The sequence below is a fragment of the Ambystoma mexicanum genome, chromosome 5q, assembly GCF_040938575.1.
Source record: "Ambystoma mexicanum isolate Mex_15411 chromosome 5q, UKY_AmexF1_1, whole genome shotgun sequence".
In the NCBI taxonomy this organism is placed as follows: domain Eukaryota; kingdom Metazoa; phylum Chordata; class Amphibia; order Caudata; family Ambystomatidae; genus Ambystoma; species Ambystoma mexicanum.
In genome coordinates, this window is record NC_090933.1 from 529,136,754 (window position 1) to 529,155,959 (window position 19,206).

The following is a 19,206-nucleotide window of genomic DNA, read 5'->3' on the forward strand; positions in this document are numbered from 1 at the left end:
ACTGCTTCAGAGCTGAAGCACAGTCTCCGGCTCACACTTGCTTGGCTGTCCAGGGACCTGTAGTGCATAAAGCCCTTTCTCTTCATCTGCCGCAGAGGAAATCACAATCTCACCCCTTTGCCCAAAACAAAATACCTTCAGTGGAGCTACAAGTAAAGCTGCAGATGGCCATCCATTGCAACGAGGATTGGCCAACCAGGTATTAATAGCAGAGTGACTCCACTGCCACGCCCTTTCACGCTGGACCTGCGCTTGTGATCAAGAGGCTGCACGCCAGTCCCATAGACCCGAGAGCCCAATTGAAAAGGTGCTTATTTCTCTCTTTATTTCTCTCGCTATTTCTTGCTGTTTTAGGCCGCTGACACGCCGCCTGCAGCCAAAGGACCAGCGCTGGAGTGCCCTTTGTCATTTTTACCAGCTGGCCATATTTTACAATCGAGCGTCAGAATACCAAACAGGTAAGAGTTAGGTCTGGGAATTGAGTCCACTTTCCATCGTGTGTCCCATAAAGCGGAAGTGTCCAGCCGAGTGCAAGCAGGTGCCTTTTGCCCGCGTGTGCTGGGACACTGCAGCTTTGGACGTGAGCCAACTTGCCCTTTTCAGTGGGCCAGTACCCGTGACTCCAGTGAGAGAAGAGGAAAAGAAAGAACTTTCCCCTTCTCTGTCGAGTGGCCCCAGTGGCCTAATGGATAAGGCACTGGCCTCCTAAGCCAGGGATTGTGGGTTCGAGTCCCATCTGGGGTGGTTCGTGGCATTTTGTTCACACTTCTGCCAAAGCATGCAAAAGGTTTTTGCGGTAGTAGGGGGTGGGCGCAGGCTAGTACTTTGCTGGGCGCTGTGAAGTCCAGAACGTGCTCTGCTGGTAGCAGACTTTAAATGCCGGGAGACTGCAGAGTGTAGCAACGCCTCATGTCAGCGAAGAGACACAGATGAGTGGTAAGAAAGACAGGGAAAATATGCTTTCTGGAATCAGAGCTCCTGCAGACAGGGCTCACTCTTCTGCCAGCTCCGACCTGCTCCGATGAAAACGAAATAAAAGAGCAAAGGCTGCGCACTTTGAACCAATTATTCGAAGCATCGTATTGAAATGAAATAAAAGGTTAACAGCCCTGGGTGGCATCAAAGTGGAATTTCCTGAATATGTCACCAATGCCATGCAATGCGCCTGTTGCACAGTATCACGCCTGTTGCCGGCCCTCGCGCGGATGACTCTTTGGGATAGCAGAAAGTGGACGGAAGACTTTTAGGATGATAGTAAAAAAAACAGAAGCGAGCACATGACTTTATTTGCGACGATTGGCGAGTTTTGAATAAAATAGTGAAAATGAAGAAAAAGCGTCTTGCTGGAGAATGCGGGCATCGATCCCGCTACCTCTCGCATGCTAAGCGAGCGCTCTACCATCTGAGCTAATTCCCCTCCTCCTCGAAGGCTCTCGATACACTGCTTCAGAGCTGAAGCACAGTCTCCGGCTCACACTTGCTTGGCTGTCCAGGGACCTGTAGTGCATAAAGCCCTTTCTCTTCATCTGCCGCAGAGGAAATCACAATCTCACCCCTTTGCCCAAAACAAAATACCTTCAGTGGAGCTACAAGTAAAGCTGCAGATGGCCATCCATTGCAACGAGGATTGGCCAACCAGGTATTAATAGCAGAGTGACTCCACTGCCACGCCCTTTCACGCTGGACCTGCGCTTGTGATCAAGAGGCTGCACGCCAGTCCCATAGACCCGAGAGCCCAATTGAAAAGGTGCTTGCTTCTCACTTTATTTCTCTCGCTATTTCTTGCTGTTTTAGGCCGCTGACACGCCGCCTGCAGCCAAAGGACCAGCGCTGGAGTGCCCTTTGTCATTTTTACCAGCTGGCCATATTTTACAATCGAGCGTCAGAATACCAAACAGGTAAGAGTTAGGTCTGGGAATTGAGTCCACTTTCCATCGTGTGTCCCATAAAGCGGAAGTGTCCAGCCGAGTGCAAGCAGGTGCCTTTTGCCCGCGTGTGCTGGGACACTGCAGCTTTGGACGTGAGCCAACTTGCCCTTTTCAGTGGGCCAGTACCCGTGACTCCAGTGAGAGAAGAGGAAAAGAAAGAACTTTCCCCTTCTCTGTCGAGTGGCCCCAGTGGCCTAATGGATAAGGCACTGGCCTCCTAAGCCAGGGATTGTGGGTTCGAGTCCCATCTGGGGTGGTTCGTGGCATTTTGTTCACACTTCTGCCAAAGCATGCAAAAGGTTTTTGCGGTAGTAGGGGGTGGGCGCAGGCTAGTACTTTGCTGGGCGCTGTGAAGTCCAGAACGTGCTCTGCTGGTAGCAGACTTTAAATGCCGGGAGACTGCAGAGTGTAGCAACGCCTCATGTCAGCGAAGAGACACAGATGAGTGGTAAGAAAGACAGGGAAAATATGCTTTCTGGAATCAGAGCTCCTGCAGACAGGGCTCACTCTTCTGCCAGCTCCGACCTGCTCCGATGAAAACGAAATAAAAGAGCAAAGGCTGCGCACTTTGAACCAATTATTCGAAGCATCGTATTGAAATGAAATAAAAGGTTAACAGCCCTGGGTGGCATCAAAGTGGAATTTCCTGAATATGTCACCAATGCCATGCAATGCGCCTGTTGCACAGTATCACGCCTGTTGCCGGCCCTCGCGCGGATGACTCTTTGGGATAGCAGAAAGTGGACGGAAGACTTTTAGGATGATAGTAAAAAAAACAGAAGCGAGCACATGACTTTATTTGCGACGATTGGCGAGTTTTGAATAAAATAGTGAAAATGAAGTAAAAGCGTCTTGCTGGAGAATGCGGGCATCGATCCCGCTACCTCTCGCATGCTAAGCGAGCGCTCTACCATCTGAGCTAATTCCCCTCCTCCTCGAAGGCTCTCGATACACTGCTTCAGAGCTGAAGCACAGTCTCCGGCTCACACTTGCTTGGCTGTCCAGGGACCTGTAGTGCATAAAGCCCTTTCTCTTCATCTGCCGCAGAGGAAATCACAATCTCACCCCTTTGCCCAAAACAAAATACCTTCAGTGGAGCTACAAGTAAAGCTGCAGATGGCCATCCATTGCAACGAGGATTGGCCAACCAGGTATTAATAGCAGAGTGACTCCACTGCCACGCCCTTTCACGCTGGACCTGCGCTTGTGATCAAGAGGCTGCACGCCAGTCCCATAGACCCGAGAGCCCAATTGAAAAGGTGCTTGCTTCTCACTTTATTTCTCTCGCTATTTCTTGCTGTTTTAGGCCGCTGACACGCCGCCTGCAGCCAAAGGACCAGCGCTGGAGTGCCCTTTGTCATTTTTACCAGCTGGCCATATTTTACAATCGAGCGTCAGAATACCAAACAGGTAAGAGTTAGGTCTGGGAATTGAGTCCACTTTCCATCGTGTGTCCCATAAAGCGGAAGTGTCCAGCCGAGTGCAAGCAGGTGCCTTTTGCCCGCGTGTGCTGGGACACTGCAGCTTTGGACGTGAGCCAACTTGCCCTTTTCAGTGGGCCAGTACCCGTGACTCCAGTGAGAGAAGAGGAAAAGAAAGAACTTTCCCCTTCTCTGTCGAGTGGCCCCAGTGGCCTAATGGATAAGGCACTGGCCTCCTAAGCCAGGGATTGTGGGTTCGAGTCCCATCTGGGGTGGTTCGTGGCATTTTGTTCACACTTCTGCCAAAGCATGCAAAAGGTTTTTGCGGTAGTAGGGGGTGGGCGCAGGCTAGTACTTTGCTGGGCGCTGTGAAGTCCAGAACGTGCTCTGCTGGTAGCAGACTTTAAATGCCGGGAGACTGCAGAGTGTAGCAACGCCTCATGTCAGCGAAGAGACACAGATGAGTGGTAAGAAAGACAGGGAAAATATGCTTTCTGGAATCAGAGCTCCTGCAGACAGGGCTCACTCTTCTGCCAGCTCCGACCTGCTCCGATGAAAACGAAATAAAAGAGCAAAGGCTGCGCACTTTGAACCAATTATTCGAAGCATCGTATTGAAATGAAATAAAAGGTTAACAGCCCTGGGTGGCATCAAAGTGGAATTTCCTGAATATGTCACCAATGCCATGCAATGCGCCTGTTGCACAGTATCACGCCTGTTGCCGGCCCTCGCGCGGATGACTCTTTGGGATAGCAGAAAGTGGACCGAAGACTTTTAGGATGATAGTAAAAAAAACAGGATAAGGCACTGGCCTCCTAAGCCAGGGATTGTGGGTTCGAGTCCCATCTGGGGTGGTTCGTGGCATTTTGTTCACACTTCTGCCAAAGCATGCAAAAGGTTTTTGCGGTAGTAGGGGGTGGGCGCAGGCTAGTACTTTGCTGGGCGCTGTGAAGTCCAGAACGTGCTCTGCTGGTAGCAGACTTTAAATGCCGGGAGACTGCAGAGTGTAGCAACGCCTCATGTCAGCGAAGAGACACAGATGAGTGGTAAGAAAGACAGGGAAAATATGCTTTCTGGAATCAGAGCTCCTGCAGACAGGGCTCACTCTTCTGCCAGCTCCGACCTGCTCCGATGAAAACGAAATAAAAGAGCAAAGGCTGCGCACTTTGAACCAATTATTCGAAGCATCGTATTGAAATGAAATAAAAGGTTAACAGCCCTGGGTGGCATCAAAGTGGAATTTCCTGAATATGTCACCAATGCCATGCAATGCGCCTGTTGCACAGTATCACGCCTGTTGCCGGCCCTCGCGCGGATGACTCTTTGGGATAGCAGAAAGTGGACGGAAGACTTTTAGGATGATAGTAAAAAAAACAGAAGCGAGCACATGACTTTATTTGCGACGATTGGCGAGTTTTGAATAAAATAGTGAAAATGAAGAAAAAGCGTCTTGCTGGAGAATGCGGGCATCGATCCCGCTACCTCTCGCATGCTAAGCGAGCGCTCTACCATCTGAGCTAATTCCCCTCCTCCTCGAAGGCTCTCGATACACTGCTTCAGAGCTGAAGCACAGTCTCCGGCTCACACTTGCTTGGCTGTCCAGGGACCTGTAGTGCATAAAGCCCTTTCTCTTCATCTGCCGCAGAGGAAATCACAATCTCACCCCTTTGCCCAAAACAAAATACCTTCAGTGGAGCTACAAGTAAAGCTGCAGATGGCCATCCATTGCAACGAGGATTGGCCAACCAGGTATTAATAGCAGAGTGACTCCACTGCCACGCCCTTTCACGCTGGACCTGCGCTTGTGATCAAGAGGCTGCACGCCAGTCCCATAGACCCGAGAGCCCAATTGAAAAGGTGCTTGCTTCTCACTTTATTTCTCTCGCTATTTCTTGCTGTTTTAGGCCGCTGACACGCCGCCTGCAGCCAAAGGACCAGCGCTGGAGTGCCCTTTGTCATTTTTACCAGCTGGCCATATTTTACAATCGAGCGTCAGAATACCAAACAGGTAAGAGTTAGGTCTGGGAATTGAGTCCACTTTCCATCGTGTGTCCCATAAAGCGGAAGTGTCCAGCCGAGTGCAAGCAGGTGCCTTTTGCCCGCGTGTGCTGGGACACTGCAGCTTTGGACGTGAGCCAACTTGCCCTTTTCAGTGGGCCAGTACCCGTGACTCCAGTGAGAGAAGAGGAAAAGAAAGAACTTTCCCCTTCTCTGTCGAGTGGCCCCAGTGGCCTAATGGATAAGGCACTGGCCTCCTAAGCCAGGGATTGTGGGTTCGAGTCCCATCTGGGGTGGTTCGTGGCATTTTGTTCACACTTCTGCCAAAGCATGCAAAAGGTTTTTGCGGTAGTAGGGGGTGGGCGCAGGCTAGTACTTTGCTGGGCGCTGTGAAGTCCAGAACGTGCTCTGCTGGTAGCAGACTTTAAATGCCGGGAGACTGCAGAGTGTAGCAACGCCTCATGTCAGCGAAGAGACACAGATGAGTGGTAAGAAAGACAGGGAAAATATGCTTTCTGGAATCAGAGCTCCTGCAGACAGGGCTCACTCTTCTGCCAGCTCCGACCTGCTCCGATGAAAACGAAATAAAAGAGCAAAGGCTGCGCACTTTGAACCAATTATTCGAAGCATCGTATTGAAATGAAATAAAAGGTTAACAGCCCTGGGTGGCATCAAAGTGGAATTTCCTGAATATGTCACCAATGCCATGCAATGCGCCTGTTGCACAGTATCACGCCTGTTGCCGGCCCTCGCGCGGATGACTCTTTGGGATAGCAGAAAGTGGACGGAAGACTTTTAGGATGATAGTAAAAAAAACAGAAGCGAGCACATGACTTTATTTGCGACGATTGGCGAGTTTTGAATAAAATAGTGAAAATGAAGTAAAAGCGTCTTGCTGGAGAATGCGGGCATCGATCCCGCTACCTCTCGCATGCTAAGCGAGCGCTCTACCATCTGAGCTAATTCCCCTCCTCCTTGAAGGCTCTCGATACACTGCTTCAGAGCTGAAGCACAGTCTCCGGCTCACACTTGCTTGGCTGTCCAGGGACCTGTAGTGCATAAAGCCCTTTCTCTTCATCTGCCGCAGAGGAAATCACAATCTCACCCCTTTGCCCAAAACAAAATACCTTCAGTGGAGCTACAAGTAAAGCTGCAGATGGCCATCCATTGCAACGAGGATTGGCCAACCAGGTATTAATAGCAGAGTGACTCCACTGCCACGCCCTTTCACGCTGGACCTGCGCTTGTGATCAAGAGGCTGCACGCCAGTCCCATAGACCCGAGAGCCCAATTGAAAAGGTGCTTGCTTCTCACTTTATTTCTCTCGCTATTTCTTGCTGTTTTAGGCCGCTGACACGCCGCCTGCAGCCAAAGGACCAGCGCTGGAGTGCCCTTTGTCATTTTTACCAGCTGGCCATATTTTACAATCGAGCGTCAGAATACCAAACAGGTAAGAGTTAGGTCTGGGAATTGAGTCCACTTTCCATCGTGTGTCCCATAAAGCGGAAGTGTCCAGCCGAGTGCAAGCAGGTGCCTTTTGCCCGCGTGTGCTGGGACACTGCAGCTTTGGACGTGAGCCAACTTGCCCTTTTCAGTGGGCCAGTACCCGTGACTCCAGTGAGAGAAGAGGAAAAGAAAGAACTTTCCCCTTCTCTGTCGAGTGGCCCCAGTGGCCTAATGGATAAGGCACTGGCCTCCTAAGCCAGGGATTGTGGGTTCGAGTCCCATCTGGGGTGGTTCGTGGCATTTTGTTCACACTTCTGCCAAAGCATGCAAAAGGTTTTTGCGGTAGTAGGGGGTGGGCGCAGGCTAGTACTTTGCTGGGCGCTGTGAAGTCCAGAACGTGCTCTGCTGGTAGCAGACTTTAAATGCCGGGAGACTGCAGAGTGTAGCAACGCCTCATGTCAGCGAAGAGACACAGATGAGTGGTAAGAAAGACAGGGAAAATATGCTTTCTGGAATCAGAGCTCCTGCAGACAGGGCTCACTCTTCTGCCAGCTCCGACCTGCTCCGATGAAAACGAAATAAAAGAGCAAAGGCTGCGCACTTTGAACCAATTATTCGAAGCATCGTATTGAAATGAAATAAAAGGTTAACAGCCCTGGGTGGCATCAAAGTGGAATTTCCTGAATATGTCACCAATGCCATGCAATGCGCCTGTTGCACAGTATCACGCCTGTTGCCGGCCCTCGCGCGGATGACTCTTTGGGATAGCAGAAAGTGGACGGAAGACTTTTAGGATGATAGTAAAAAAAACAGAAGCGAGCACATGACTTTATTTGCGACGATTGGCGAGTTTTGAATAAAATAGTGAAAATGAAGTAAAAGCGTCTTGCTGGAGAATGCGGGCATCGATCCCGCTACCTCTCGCATGCTAAGCGAGCGCTCTACCATCTGAGCTAATTCCCCTCCTCCTCGAAGGCTCTCGATACACTGCTTCAGAGCTGAAGCACAGTCTCCGGCTCACACTTGCTTGGCTGTCCAGGGACCTGTAGTGCATAAAGCCCTTTCTCTTCATCTGCCGCAGAGGAAATCACAATCTCACCCCTTTGCCCAAAACAAAATACCTTCAGTGGAGCTACAAGTAAAGCTGCAGATGGCCATCCATTGCAACGAGGATTGGCCAACCAGGTATTAATAGCAGAGTGACTCCACTGCCACGCCCTTTCACGCTGGACCTGCGCTTGTGATCAAGAGGCTGCACGCCAGTCCCATAGACCCGAGAGCCCTATTGAAAAGGTGCTTGCTTCTCACTTTATTTCTCTCGCTATTTCTTGCTGTTTTAGGCCGCTGACACGCCGCCTGCAGCCAAAGGACCAGCGCTGGAGTGCCCTTTGTCATTTTTACCAGCTGGCCATATTTTACAATCGAGCGTCAGAATACCAAACAGGTAAGAGTTAGGTCTGGGAATTGAGTCCACTTTCCATCGTGTGTCCCATAAAGCGGAAGTGTCCAGCCGAGTGCAAGCAGGTGCCTTTTGCCCGCGTGTGCTGGGACACTGCAGCTTTGGACGTGAGCCAACTTGCCCTTTTCAGTGGGCCAGTACCCGTGACTCCAGTGAGAGAAGAGGAAAAGAAAGAACTTTCCCCTTCTCTGTCGAGTGGCCCCAGTGGCCTAATGGATAAGGCACTGGCCTCCTAAGCCAGGGATTGTGGGTTCGAGTCCCATCTGGGGTGGTTCGTGGCATTTTGTTCACACTTCTGCCAAAGCATGCAAAAGGTTTTTGCGGTAGTAGGGGGTGGGCGCAGGCTAGTACTTTGCTGGGCGCTGTGAAGTCCAGAACGTGCTCTGCTGGTAGCAGACTTTAAATGCCGGGAGACTGCAGAGTGTAGCAACCCCTCATGTCAGCGAAGAGACACAGATGAGTGGTAAGAAAGACAGGGAAAATATGCTTTCTGGAATCAGAGCTCCTGCAGACAGGGCTCACTCTTCTGCCAGCTCCGACCTGCTCCGATGAAAACGAAATAAAAGAGCAAAGGCTGCGCACTTTGAACCAATTATTCGAAGCATCGTATTGAAATGAAATAAAAGGTTAACAGCCCTGGGTGGCATCAAAGTGGAATTTCCTGAATATGTCACCAATGCCATGCAATGCGCCTGTTGCACAGTATCACGCCTGTTGCCGGCCCTCGCGCGGATGACTCTTTGGGATAGCAGAAAGTGGACGGAAGACTTTTAGGATGATAGTAAAAAAAACAGAAGCGAGCACATGACTTTATTTGCGACGATTGGCGAGTTTTGAATAAAATAGTGAAAATGAAGAAAAAGCGTCTTGCTGGAGAATGCGGGCATCGATCCCGCTACCTCTCGCATGCTAAGCGAGCGCTCTACCATCTGAGCTAATTCCCCTCCTCCTCGAAGGCTCTCGATACACTGCTTCAGAGCTGAAGCACAGTCTCCGGCTCACACTTGCTTGGCTGTCCAGGGACCTGTAGTGCATAAAGCCCTTTCTCTTCATCTGCCGCAGAGGAATTCACAATCTCACCCCTTTGCCCAAAACAAAATACCTTCAGTGGAGCTACAAGTAAAGCTGCAGATGGCCATCCATTGCAACGAGGATTGGCCAACCAGGTATTAATAGCAGAGTGACTCCACTGCCACGCCCTTTCACGCTGGACCTGCGCTTGTGATCAAGAGGCTGCACGCCAGTCCCATAGACCCGAGAGCCCAATTGAAAAGGTGCTTGCTTCTCACTTTATTTCTCTCGCTATTTCTTGCTGTTTTAGGCCGCTGACACGCCGCCTGCAGCCAAAGGACCAGCGCTGGAGTGCCCTTTGTCATTTTTACCAGCTGGCCATATTTTACAATCGAGCGTCAGAATACCAAACAGGTAAGAGTTAGGTCTGGGAATTGAGTCCACTTTCCATCGTGTGTCCCATAAAGCGGAAGTGTCCAGCCGAGTGCAAGCAGGTGCCTTTTGCCCGCGTGTGCTGGGACACTGCAGCTTTGGACGTGAGCCAACTTGCCCTTTTCAGTGGGCCAGTACCCGTGACTCCAGTGAGAGAAGAGGAAAAGAAAGAACTTTCCCCTTCTCTGTCGAGTGGCCCCAGTGGCCTAATGGATAAGGCACTGGCCTCCTAAGCCAGGGATTGTGGGTTCGAGTCCCATCTGGGGTGGTTCGTGGCATTTTGTTCACACTTCTGCCAAAGCATGCAAAAGGTTTTTGCGGTAGTAGGGGGTGGGCGCAGGCTAGTACTTTGCTGGGCGCTGTGAAGTCCAGAACGTGCTCTGCTGGTAGCAGACTTTAAATGCCGGGAGACTGCAGAGTGTAGCAACGCCTCATGTCAGCGAAGAGACACAGATGAGTGGTAAGAAAGACAGGGAAAATATGCTTTCTGGAATCAGAGCTCCTGCAGACAGGGCTCACTCTTCTGCCAGCTCCGACCTGCTCCGATGAAAACGAAATAAAAGAGCAAAGGCTGCGCACTTTGAACCAATTATTCGAAGCATCGTATTGAAATGAAATAAAAGGTTAACAGCCCTGGGTGGCATCAAAGTGGAATTTCCTGAATATGTCACCAATGCCATGCAATGCGCCTGTTGCACAGTATCACGCCTGTTGCCGGCCCTCGCGCGGATGACTCTTTGGGATAGCAGAAAGTGGACGGAAGACTTTTAGGATGATAGTGAAAAAAACAGAAGCGAGCACATGACTTTATTTGCGACGATTGGCGAGTTTTGAATAAAATAGTGAAAATGAAGAAAAAGCGTCTTGCTGGAGAATGCGGGCATCGATCCCGCTACCTCTCGCATGCTAAGCGAGCGCTCTACCATCTGAGCTAACTCCCCTCCTCCTCGAAGGCTCTCGATACACTGCTTCAGAGCTGAAGCACAGTCTCCGGCTCACACTTGCTTGGCTGTCCAGGGACCTGTAGTGCATAAAGCCCTTTCTCTTCATCTGCCGCAGAGGAAATCACAATCTCACCCCTTTGCCCAAAACAAAATACCTTCAGTGGAGCTACAAGTAAAGCTGCAGATGGCCATCCATTGCAACGAGGATTGGCCAACCAGGTATTAATAGCAGAGTGACTCCACTGCCACGCCCTTTCACGCTGGACCTGCGCTTGTGATCAAGAGGCTGCACGCCAGTCCCATAGACCCGAGAGCCCAATTGAAAAGGTGCTTATTTCTCTCTTTATTTCTCTCGCTATTTCTTGCTGTTTTAGGCCGCTGACACGCCGCCTGCAGCCAAAGGACCAGCGCTGGAGTGCCCTTTGTCATTTTTACCAGCTGGCCATATTTTACAATCGAGCGTCAGAATACCAAACAGGTAAGAGTTAGGTCTGGGAATTGAGTCCACTTTCCATCGTGTGTCCCATAAAGCGGAAGTGTCCAGCCGAGTGCAAGCAGGTGCCTTTTGCCCGCGTGTGCTGGGACACTGCAGCTTTGGACGTGAGCCAACTTGCCCTTTTCAGTGGGCCAGTACCCGTGACTCCAGTGAGAGAAGAGGAAAAGAAAGAACTTTCCCCTTCTCTGTCGAGTGGCCCCAGTGGCCTAATGGATAAGGCACTGGCCTCCTAAGCCAGGGATTGTGGGTTCGAGCCCCATCTGGGGTGGTTCGTGGCATTTTGTTCACACTTCTGCCAAAGCATGCAAAAGGTTTTTGCGGTAGTAGGGGGTGGGCGCAGGCTAGTACTTTGCTGGGCGCTGTGAAGTCCAGAACGTGCTCTGCTGGTAGCAGACTTTAAATGCCGGGAGACTGCAGAGTGTAGCAACGCCTCATGTCAGCGAAGAGACACAGATGAGTGGTAAGAAAGACAGGGAAAATATGCTTTCTGGAATCAGAGCTCCTGCAGACAGGGCTCACTCTTCTGCCAGCTCCGACCTGCTCCGATGAAAACGAAATAAAAGAGCAAAGGCTGCGCACTTTGAACCAATTATTCGAAGCATCGTATTGAAATGAAATAAAAGGTTAACAGCCCTGGGTGGCATCAAAGTGGAATTTCCTGAATATGTCACCAATGCCATGCAATGCGCCTGTTGCACAGTATCACGCCTGTTGCCGGCCCTCGCGCGGATGACTCTTTGGGATAGCAGAAAGTGGACGGAAGACTTTTAGGATGATAGTAAAAAAAACAGAAGCGAGCACATGACTTTATTTGCGACGATTGGCGAGTTTTGAATAAAATAGTGAAAATGAAGTAAAAGCGTCTTGCTGGAGAATGCGGGCATCGATCCCGCTACCTCTCGCATGCTAAGCGAGCGCTCTACCATCTGAGCTAATTCCCCTCCTCCTCGAAGGCTCTCGATACACTGCTTCAGAGCTGAAGCACAGTCTCCGGCTCACACTTGCTTGGCTGTCCAGGGACCTGTAGTGCATAAAGCCCTTTCTCTTCATCTGCCGCAGAGGAAATCACAATCTCACCCCTTTGCCCAAAACAAAATACCTTCAGTGGAGCTACAAGTAAAGCTGCAGATGGCCATCCATTGCAACGAGGATTGGCCAACCAGGTATTAATAGCAGAGTGACTCCACTGCCACGCCCTTTCACGCTGGACCTGCGCTTGTGATCAAGAGGCTGCACGCCAGTCCCATAGACCCGAGAGCCCTATTGAAAAGGTGCTTGCTTCTCACTTTATTTCTCTCGCTATTTCTTGCTGTTTTAGGCCGCTGACACGCCGCCTGCAGCCAAAGGACCAGCGCTGGAGTGCCCTTTGTCATTTTTACCAGCTGGCCATATTTTACAATCGAGCGTCAGAATACCAAACAGGTAAGAGTTAGGTCTGGGAATTGAGTCCACTTTCCATCGTGTGTCCCATAAAGCGGAAGTGTCCAGCCGAGTGCAAGCAGGTGCCTTTTGCCCGCGTGTGCTGGGACACTGCAGCTTTGGACGTGAGCCAACTTGCCCTTTTCAGTGGGCCAGTACCCGTGACTCCAGTGAGAGAAGAGGAAAAGAAAGAACTTTCCCCTTCTCTGCCGAGTGGCCCCAGTGGCCTAATGGATAAGGCACTGGCCTCCTAAGCCAGGGATTGTGGGTTCGAGTCCCATCTGGGGGGGTTCGTGGCATTTTGTTCACACTTCTGCCAAAGCATGCAAAAGGTTTTTGCGGTAGTAGGGGGTGGGCGCAGGCTAGTACTTTGCTGGGCGCTGTGAAGTCCAGAACGTGCTCTGCTGGTAGCAGACTTTAAATGCCGGGAGACTGCAGAGTGTAGCAACCCCTCATGTCAGCGAAGAGACACAGATGAGTGGTAAGAAAGACAGGGAAAATATGCTTTCTGGAATCAGAGCTCCTGCAGACAGGGCTCACTCTTCTGCCAGCTCCGACCTGCTCCGATGAAAACGAAATAAAAGAGCAAAGGCTGCGCACTTTGAACCAATTATTCGAAGCATCGTATTGAAATGAAATAAAAGGTTAACAGCCCTGGGTGGCATCAAAGTGGAATTTCCTGAATATGTCACCAATGCCATGCAATGCGCCTGTTGCACAGTATCACGCCTGTTGCCGGCCCTCGCGCGGATGACTCTTTGGGATAGCAGAAAGTGGACGGAAGACTTTTAGGATGATAGTAAAAAAAACAGAAGCGAGCACATGACTTTATTTGCGACGATTGGCGAGTTTTGAATAAAATAGTGAAAATGAAGAAAAAGCGTCTTGCTGGAGAATGCGGGCATCGATCCCGCTACCTCTCGCATGCTAAGCGAGCGCTCTACCATCTGAGCTAATTCCCCTCCTCCTCGAAGGCTCTCGATACACTGCTTCAGAGCTGAAGCACAGTCTCGAGCTCACACTTGCTTGGCTGTCCAGGGACCTGTAGTGCATAAAGCCCTTTCTCTTCATCTGCCGCAGAGGAATTCACAATCTCACCCCTTTGCCCAAAACAAAATACCTTCAGTGGAGCTACAAGTAAAGCTGCAGATGGCCATCCATTGCAACGAGGATTGGCCAACCAGGTATTAATAGCAGAGTGACTCCACTGCCACGCCCTTTCACGCTGGACCTGCGCTTGTGATCAAGAGGCTGCACGCCAGTCCCATAGACCCGAGAGCCCAATTGAAAAGGTGCTTGCTTCTCACTTTATTTCTCTCGCTATTTCTTGCTGTTTTAGGCCGCTGACACGCCGCCTGCAGCCAAAGGACCAGCGCTGGAGTGCCCTTTGTCATTTTTACCAGCTGGCCATATTTTACAATCGAGCGTCAGAATACCAAACAGGTAAGAGTTAGGTCTGGGAATTGAGTCCACTTTCCATCGTGTGTCCCATAAAGCGGAAGTGTCCAGCCGAGTGCAAGCAGGTGCCTTTTGCCCGCGTGTGCTGGGACACTGCAGCTTTGGACGTGAGCCAACTTGCCCTTTTCAGTGGGCCAGTACCCGTGACTCCAGTGAGAGAAGAGGAAAAGAAAGAACTTTCCCCTTCTCTGTCGAGTGGCCCCAGTGGCCTAATGGATAAGGCACTGGCCTCCTAAGCCAGGGATTGTGGGTTCGAGTCCCATCTGGGGTGGTTCGTGGCATTTTGTTCACACTTCTGCCAAAGCATGCAAAAGGTTTTTGCGGTAGTAGGGGGTGGGCGCAGGCTAGTACTTTGCTGGGCGCTGTGAAGTCCAGAACGTGCTCTGCTGGTAGCAGACTTTAAATGCCGGGAGACTGCAGAGTGTAGCAACGCCTCATGTCAGCGAAGAGACACAGATGAGTGGTAAGAAAGACAGGGAAAATATGCTTTCTGGAATCAGAGCTCCTGCAGACAGGGCTCACTCTTCTGCCAGCTCCGACCTGCTCCGATGAAAACGAAATAAAAGAGCAAAGGCTGCGCACTTTGAACCAATTATTCGAAGCATCGTATTGAAATGAAATAAAAGGTTAACAGCCCTGGGTGGCATCAAAGTGGAATTTCCTGAATATGTCACCAATGCCATGCAATGCGCCTGTTGCACAGTATCACGCCTGTTGCCGGCCCTCGCGCGGATGACTCTTTGGGATAGCAGAAAGTGGACGGAAGACTTTTAGGATGATAGTAAAAAAAACAGGATAAGGCACTGGCCTCCTAAGCCAGGGATTGTGGGTTCGAGTCCCATCTGGGGTGGTTCGTGGCATTTTGTTCACACTTCTGCCAAAGCATGCAAAAGGTTTTTGCGGTAGTAGGGGGTGGGCGCAGGCTAGTACTTTGCTGGGCGCTGTGAAGTCCAGAACGTGCTCTGCTGGTAGCAGACTTTAAATGCCGGGAGACTGCAGAGTGTAGCAACGCCTCATGTCAGCGAAGAGACACAGATGAGTGGTAAGAAAGACAGGGAAAATATGCTTTCTGGAATCAGAGCTCCTGCAGACAGGGCTCACTCTTCTGCCAGCTCCGACCTGCTCCGATGAAAACGAAATAAAAGAGCAAAGGCTGCGCACTTTGAACCAATTATTCGAAGCATCGTATTGAAATGAAATAAAAGGTTAACAGCCCTGGGTGGCATCAAAGTGGAATTTCCTGAATATGTCACCAATGCCATGCAATGCGCCTGTTGCACAGTATCACGCCTGTTGCCGGCCCTCGCGCGGATGACTCTTTGGGATAGCAGAAAGTGGACGGAAGACTTTTAGGATGATAGTAAAAAAAACAGAAGCGAGCACATGACTTTATTTGCGACGATTGGCGAGTTTTGAATAAAATAGTGAAAATGAAGTAAAAGCGTCTTGCTGGAGAATGCGGGCATCGATCCCGCTACCTCTCGCATGCTAAGCGAGCGCTCTACCATCTGAGCTAATTCCCCTCCTCCTCGAAGGCTCTCGATACACTGCTTCAGAGCTGAAGCACAGTCTCCGGCTCACACTTGCTTGGCTGTCCAGGGACCTGTAGTGCATAAAGCCCTTTCTCTTCATCTGCCGCAGAGGAAATCACAATCTCACCCCTTTGCCCAAAACAAAATACCTTCAGTGGAGCTACAAGTAAAGCTGCAGATGGCCATCCATTGCAACGAGGATTGGCCAACCAGGTATTAATAGCAGAGTGACTCCACTGCCACGCCCTTTCACGCTGGACCTGCGCTTGTGATCAAGAGGCTGCACGCCAGTCCCATAGACCCGAGAGCCCTATTGAAAAGGTGCTTGCTTCTCACTTTATTTCTCTCGCTATTTCTTGCTGTTTTAGGCCGCTGACACGCCGCCTGCAGCCAAAGGACCAGCGCTGGAGTGCCCTTTGTCATTTTTACCAGCTGGCCATATTTTACAATCGAGCGTCAGAATACCAAACAGGTAAGAGTTAGGTCTGGGAATTGAGTCCACTTTCCATCGTGTGTCCCATAAAGCGGAAGTGTCCAGCCGAGTGCAAGCAGGTGCCTTTTGCCCGCGTGTGCTGGGACACTGCAGCTTTGGACGTGAGCCAACTTGCCCTTTTCAGTGGGCCAGTACCCGTGACTCCAGTGAGAGAAGAGGAAAAGAAAGAACTTTCCCCTTCTCTGTCGAGTGGCCCCAGTGGCCTAATGGATAAGGCACTGGCCTCCTAAGCCAGGGATTGTGGGTTCGAGTCCCATCTGGGGTGGTTCGTGGCATTTTGTTCACACTTCTGCCAAAGCATGCAAAAGGTTTTTGCGGTAGTAGGGGGTGGGCGCAGGCTAGTACTTTGCTGGGCGCTGTGAAGTCCAGAACGTGCTCTGCTGGTAGCAGACTTTAAATGCCGGGAGACTGCAGAGTGTAGCAACCCCTCATGTCAGCGAAGAGACACAGATGAGTGGTAAGAAAGACAGGGAAAATATGCTTTCTGGAATCAGAGCTCCTGCAGACAGGGCTCACTCTTCTGCCAGCTCCGACCTGCTCCGATGAAAACGAAATAAAAGAGCAAAGGCTGCGCACTTTGAACCAATTATTCGAAGCATCGTATTGAAATGAAATAAAAGGTTAACAGCCCTGGGTGGCATCAAAGTGGAATTTCCTGAATATGTCACCAATGCCATGCAATGCGCCTGTTGCACAGTATCACGCCTGTTGCCGGCCCTCGCGCGGATGACTCTTTGGGATAGCAGAAAGTGGACGGAAGACTTTTAGGATGATAGTAAAAAAAACAGAAGCGAGCACATGACTTTATTTGCGACGATTGGCGAGTTTTGAATAAAATAGTGAAAATGAAGAAAAAGCGTCTTGCTGGAGAATGCGGGCATCGATCCCGCTACCTCTCGCATGCTAAGCGAGCGCTCTACCATCTGAGCTAATTCCCCTCCTCCTCGAAGGCTCTCGATACACTGCTTCAGAGCTGAAGCACAGTCTCCGGCTCACACTTGCTTGGCTGTCCAGGGACCTGTAGTGCATAAAGCCCTTTCTCTTCATCTGCCGCAGAGGAATTCACAATCTCACCCCTTTGCCCAAAACAAAATACCTTCAGTGGAGCTACAAGTAAAGCTGCAGATGGCCATCCATTGCAACGAGGATTGGCCAACCAGGTATTAATAGCAGAGTGACTCCACTGCCACGCCCTTTCACGCTGGACCTGCGCTTGTGATCAAGAGGCTGCACGCCAGTCCCATAGACCCGAGAGCCCAATTGAAAAGGTGCTTGCTTCTCACTTTATTTCTCTCGCTATTTCTTGCTGTTTTAGGCCGCTGACACGCCGCCTGCAGCCAAAGGACCAGCGCTGGAGTGCCCTTTGTCATTTTTACCAGCTGGCCATATTTTACAATCGAGCGTCAGAATACCAAACAGGTAAGAGTTAGGTCTGGGAATTGAGTCCACTTTCCATCGTGTGTCCCATAAAGCGGAAGTGTCCAGCCGAGTGCAAGCAGGTGCCTTTTGCCCGCGTGTGCTGGGACACTGCAGCTTTGGACGTGAGCCAACTTGCCCTTTTCAGTGGGCCAGTACTCGTGACTCCAGTGAGAGAAGAGGAAAAGAAAGAACTTTCCCCTTCTCTGTCGAATGGCCCCAGTGGCCTAATGGATAAGGCACTGGCCTCCTAAGCCAGGGATTGTGGGTTCGAGTCCCATCTGGGGTGGTTCGTGGCATTTTGTTCACACTTCTGCCAAAGCATGCAAAAGGTTTTTGCGGTAGTAGGGGGTGGGCGCAGGCTAGTACTTTGCTGGGCGCTGTGAAGTCCAGAACGTGCTCTGCTGGTAGCAGACTTTAAATGCCGGGAGACTGCAGAGTGTAGCAACGCCTCATGTCAGCGAAGAGACACAGATGAGTGGTAAGAAAGACAGGGAAAATATGCTTTCTGGAATCAGAGCTCCTGCAGACAGGGCTCACTCTTCTGCCAGCTCCGACCTGCTCCGATGAAAACGAAATAAAAGAGCAAAGGCTGCGCACTTTGAACCAATTATTCGAAGCATCGTATTGAAATGAAATAAAAGGTTAACAGCCCTGGGTGGCATCAAAGTGGAATTTCCTGAATATGTCACCAATGCCATGCAATGCGCCTGTTGCACAGTATCACGCCTGTTGCCGGCCCTCGCGCGGATGACTCTTTGGGATAGCAGAAAGTGGACGGAAGACTTTTAGGATGATAGTGAAAAAAACAGAAGCGAGCACATGACTTTATTTGCGACGATTGGCGAGTTTTGAATAAAATAGTGAAAATGAAGAAAAAGCGTCTTGCTGGAGAATGCGGGCATCGATCCCGCTACCTCTCGCATGCTAAGCGAGCGCTCTACCATCTGAGCTAACTCCCCTCCTCCTCGAAGGCTCTCGATACACTGCTTCAGAGCTGAAGCACAGTCTCCGGCTCACACTTGCTTGGCTGTCCAGGGACCTGTAGTGCATAAAGCCCTTTCTCTTCATCTGCCGCAGAGGAAATCACAATCTCACCCCTTTGCCCAAAACAAAATACCTTCAGTGGAGCTACAAGTAAAGCTGCAGATGGCCATCCATTGCAACGAGGATTGGCCAACCAGGTATTAATAGCAGAGTGACTCCACTGCCACGCCCTTTCACGCTGGACCTGCGCTTGTGATCAAGAGGCTGCACGCCAGTCCCATAGACCCGAGAGCCCAATTGAAAAGGTGCTTATTTCTCTCTTTATTTCTCTCGCTATTTCTTGCTGTTTTAGGCCGCTGACACGCCGCCTGCAGCCAAAGGACCAGCGCTGGAGTGCCCTTTGTCATTTTTACCAGCTGGCCATATTTTACAATCGAGCGTCAGAATACCAAACAGGTAAGAGTTAGGTCTGGGAATTGAGTCCACTTTCCATCGTGTGTCCCATAAAGCGGAAGTGTCCAGCCGAGTGCAAGCAGGTGCCTTTTGCCCGCGTGTGCTGGGACACTGCAGCTTTGGACGTGAGCCAACTTGCCCTTTTCAGTGGGCCAGTACCCGTGACTCCAGTGAGAGAAGAGGAAAAGAAAGAACTTTCCCCTTCTCTGTCGAGTGGCCCCAGTGGCCTAATGGATAAGGCACTGGCCTCCTAAGCCAGGGATTGTGGGTTCGAGCCCCATCTGGGGTGGTTCGTGGCATTTTGTTCACACTT

At 50.7% G+C, this 19,206-nt stretch overlaps 25 non-coding genes across 25 annotated transcripts; 13 read left to right on the forward strand and 12 right to left on the reverse strand.

Moving 5' to 3' along the window:
• The first annotated feature begins 671 nt into the window (after nucleotides 1-671).
• TRNAR-CCU (transfer RNA arginine (anticodon CCU)) lies at nucleotides 672-744 on the forward strand. Its single transcript has one exon. It is a non-coding gene; the product is annotated as a tRNA-Arg (tRNA).
• A 600-nt stretch (nucleotides 745-1,344) lies between these two features.
• On the reverse strand, nucleotides 1,345-1,417 carry TRNAA-AGC (transfer RNA alanine (anticodon AGC)). The gene has a single exon. It is a non-coding gene; the product is annotated as a tRNA-Ala (tRNA).
• Nucleotides 1,418-2,111: 694 nt separating this feature from the next.
• TRNAR-CCU (transfer RNA arginine (anticodon CCU)) lies at nucleotides 2,112-2,184 on the forward strand. Its single transcript has one exon. It is a non-coding gene; the product is annotated as a tRNA-Arg (tRNA).
• Nucleotides 2,185-2,784: 600 nt separating this feature from the next.
• TRNAA-AGC (transfer RNA alanine (anticodon AGC)) lies at nucleotides 2,785-2,857 on the reverse strand. The gene has a single exon. It is a non-coding gene; the product is annotated as a tRNA-Ala (tRNA).
• A 694-nt stretch (nucleotides 2,858-3,551) lies between these two features.
• Nucleotides 3,552-3,624, forward strand: TRNAR-CCU (transfer RNA arginine (anticodon CCU)). The gene has a single exon. It is a non-coding gene; the product is annotated as a tRNA-Arg (tRNA).
• A 1,179-nt stretch (nucleotides 3,625-4,803) lies between these two features.
• On the reverse strand, nucleotides 4,804-4,876 carry TRNAA-AGC (transfer RNA alanine (anticodon AGC)). Its single transcript has one exon. It is a non-coding gene; the product is annotated as a tRNA-Ala (tRNA).
• A 694-nt stretch (nucleotides 4,877-5,570) lies between these two features.
• Nucleotides 5,571-5,643, forward strand: TRNAR-CCU (transfer RNA arginine (anticodon CCU)). Its single transcript has one exon. It is a non-coding gene; the product is annotated as a tRNA-Arg (tRNA).
• Nucleotides 5,644-6,243: 600 nt separating this feature from the next.
• TRNAA-AGC (transfer RNA alanine (anticodon AGC)) lies at nucleotides 6,244-6,316 on the reverse strand. The gene has a single exon. It is a non-coding gene; the product is annotated as a tRNA-Ala (tRNA).
• A 694-nt stretch (nucleotides 6,317-7,010) lies between these two features.
• On the forward strand, nucleotides 7,011-7,083 carry TRNAR-CCU (transfer RNA arginine (anticodon CCU)). The gene has a single exon. It is a non-coding gene; the product is annotated as a tRNA-Arg (tRNA).
• Nucleotides 7,084-7,683: 600 nt separating this feature from the next.
• TRNAA-AGC (transfer RNA alanine (anticodon AGC)) lies at nucleotides 7,684-7,756 on the reverse strand. Its single transcript has one exon. It is a non-coding gene; the product is annotated as a tRNA-Ala (tRNA).
• Nucleotides 7,757-8,450: 694 nt separating this feature from the next.
• TRNAR-CCU (transfer RNA arginine (anticodon CCU)) lies at nucleotides 8,451-8,523 on the forward strand. The gene has a single exon. It is a non-coding gene; the product is annotated as a tRNA-Arg (tRNA).
• A 600-nt stretch (nucleotides 8,524-9,123) lies between these two features.
• Nucleotides 9,124-9,196, reverse strand: TRNAA-AGC (transfer RNA alanine (anticodon AGC)). The gene has a single exon. It is a non-coding gene; the product is annotated as a tRNA-Ala (tRNA).
• A 694-nt stretch (nucleotides 9,197-9,890) lies between these two features.
• Nucleotides 9,891-9,963, forward strand: TRNAR-CCU (transfer RNA arginine (anticodon CCU)). The gene has a single exon. It is a non-coding gene; the product is annotated as a tRNA-Arg (tRNA).
• Nucleotides 9,964-10,563: 600 nt separating this feature from the next.
• TRNAA-AGC (transfer RNA alanine (anticodon AGC)) lies at nucleotides 10,564-10,636 on the reverse strand. Its single transcript has one exon. It is a non-coding gene; the product is annotated as a tRNA-Ala (tRNA).
• Nucleotides 10,637-11,330: 694 nt separating this feature from the next.
• TRNAR-CCU (transfer RNA arginine (anticodon CCU)) lies at nucleotides 11,331-11,403 on the forward strand. Its single transcript has one exon. It is a non-coding gene; the product is annotated as a tRNA-Arg (tRNA).
• A 600-nt stretch (nucleotides 11,404-12,003) lies between these two features.
• On the reverse strand, nucleotides 12,004-12,076 carry TRNAA-AGC (transfer RNA alanine (anticodon AGC)). The gene has a single exon. It is a non-coding gene; the product is annotated as a tRNA-Ala (tRNA).
• Nucleotides 12,077-12,770: 694 nt separating this feature from the next.
• TRNAR-CCU (transfer RNA arginine (anticodon CCU)) lies at nucleotides 12,771-12,843 on the forward strand. Its single transcript has one exon. It is a non-coding gene; the product is annotated as a tRNA-Arg (tRNA).
• A 600-nt stretch (nucleotides 12,844-13,443) lies between these two features.
• On the reverse strand, nucleotides 13,444-13,516 carry TRNAA-AGC (transfer RNA alanine (anticodon AGC)). Its single transcript has one exon. It is a non-coding gene; the product is annotated as a tRNA-Ala (tRNA).
• A 694-nt stretch (nucleotides 13,517-14,210) lies between these two features.
• TRNAR-CCU (transfer RNA arginine (anticodon CCU)) lies at nucleotides 14,211-14,283 on the forward strand. The gene has a single exon. It is a non-coding gene; the product is annotated as a tRNA-Arg (tRNA).
• Nucleotides 14,284-15,462: 1,179 nt separating this feature from the next.
• Nucleotides 15,463-15,535, reverse strand: TRNAA-AGC (transfer RNA alanine (anticodon AGC)). The gene has a single exon. It is a non-coding gene; the product is annotated as a tRNA-Ala (tRNA).
• A 694-nt stretch (nucleotides 15,536-16,229) lies between these two features.
• Nucleotides 16,230-16,302, forward strand: TRNAR-CCU (transfer RNA arginine (anticodon CCU)). Its single transcript has one exon. It is a non-coding gene; the product is annotated as a tRNA-Arg (tRNA).
• A 600-nt stretch (nucleotides 16,303-16,902) lies between these two features.
• TRNAA-AGC (transfer RNA alanine (anticodon AGC)) lies at nucleotides 16,903-16,975 on the reverse strand. Its single transcript has one exon. It is a non-coding gene; the product is annotated as a tRNA-Ala (tRNA).
• Nucleotides 16,976-17,669: 694 nt separating this feature from the next.
• TRNAR-CCU (transfer RNA arginine (anticodon CCU)) lies at nucleotides 17,670-17,742 on the forward strand. Its single transcript has one exon. It is a non-coding gene; the product is annotated as a tRNA-Arg (tRNA).
• A 600-nt stretch (nucleotides 17,743-18,342) lies between these two features.
• TRNAA-AGC (transfer RNA alanine (anticodon AGC)) lies at nucleotides 18,343-18,415 on the reverse strand. Its single transcript has one exon. It is a non-coding gene; the product is annotated as a tRNA-Ala (tRNA).
• A 694-nt stretch (nucleotides 18,416-19,109) lies between these two features.
• On the forward strand, nucleotides 19,110-19,182 carry TRNAR-CCU (transfer RNA arginine (anticodon CCU)). Its single transcript has one exon. It is a non-coding gene; the product is annotated as a tRNA-Arg (tRNA).
• The last annotated feature ends 24 nt before the right edge of the window (nucleotides 19,183-19,206 follow it).